General features: G+C 35.5%; 1 long non-coding RNA gene across 2 annotated transcripts in view; it reads right to left on the reverse strand.

Moving 5' to 3' along the window:
* The window catches only part of LOC107746448 (uncharacterized), a 12,841-nt gene extending 12,493 nt beyond the window's left edge, over positions 1-348 (reverse strand). For both annotated transcript variants that reach the window (XR_001640688.1, XR_001640689.1), the window contains exon 1: positions 41-348. This is a non-coding gene — a long non-coding RNA (uncharacterized LOC107746448). The remainder of the gene's footprint in view (positions 1-40) is intronic.
* Positions 349-1,068: the final 720 nt, after the last annotated feature.

Below are 1,068 nucleotides of genomic sequence, written 5' to 3' on the forward strand. Positions count from 1 at the left end.
CTGTGTGTGTGTGTGTGTTCCAGCGTAAATGTGTTCTTACCTTCGTTTTAATGTTTGATGAATATGGAGTGTTTTAAATGAGGAAGCGCGTGCCCGCCGTTATTAATTGGCAAAACGTGGGCGTCACTCACGATGGCCTCGAGCTCCGAATGATTTTGTCTGGAACAGCCAGGGAGTTTAATGCAACACTAGTGGGAGTTAACTGGATACATGTTGGTTGATGTTCCTCAGTCATCGTCTGGAATTATGATAGGTGGTTAATAACTGCTGGTTAATAATTCTATCGCTCTTAGCACACTGCAACACTACCGATTAGCATAAGCGGCGCTAGGGGTGGGGCCATAGAGGCAGCGGTCCAAGCTAAATTCTGATTGGCTCAGTACACCGGTCCTGGAAAATTATTGGTTACGAGAAGCCAAACACGTCTGTCGCGAGAATGTTAATTTACTCCCGCTATAACAAATATATACACAATAGACAAGATAGACAAAATAATTGTGCACAAAATAATCTACAGATAAAATTATGCAAGGGAACATTATTCATAATTTCATTTATTATTAAAAATAATAAATTATATTTATTTCATTATATCATATTGATTACTAACCTTTGTTACCGTCTAGTTTTTTTTTTTTTTTTACTGGCTTGAAAAGAAATGTAAAGTACAACTGACCTTCCTTCAGTGAAATGCAATTGCAAATCGAAGCATCGAGACTAGTGCTATCAATCAGTTTAAAAAAATAACTATTTAATTGCACATTTTTTCCCTGAAATTAATCGCGATTAATCCCACGTAACATTAAAGTTTTTTTTTAAATATACTTTAATATTGCAATAATTTCACATTCAATCTTCAAATTAATGTAGAAACAACATACAGACAGTATATGTTTAATATTTGTTTAATGGCATCTTTTTTTATGACTGAAGGCGAGTCTCACTAACCAGGCAATATTACTGATGTCTCGAGGATCCCCCCCACCCCCAATATTTAACCATTGACTACAGCCATTCAACATTACTCTATGATTGAGCGCTATCAATTTTAACATTTTAGACTTTTAA

This window comes from Sinocyclocheilus rhinocerous, unplaced genomic scaffold (genome assembly GCF_001515625.1).
Source record: "Sinocyclocheilus rhinocerous isolate Xijiao unplaced genomic scaffold, SAMN03320098_v1.1 scaffold2724, whole genome shotgun sequence".
NCBI lineage: Eukaryota > Metazoa > Chordata > Actinopteri > Cypriniformes > Cyprinidae > Sinocyclocheilus > Sinocyclocheilus rhinocerous.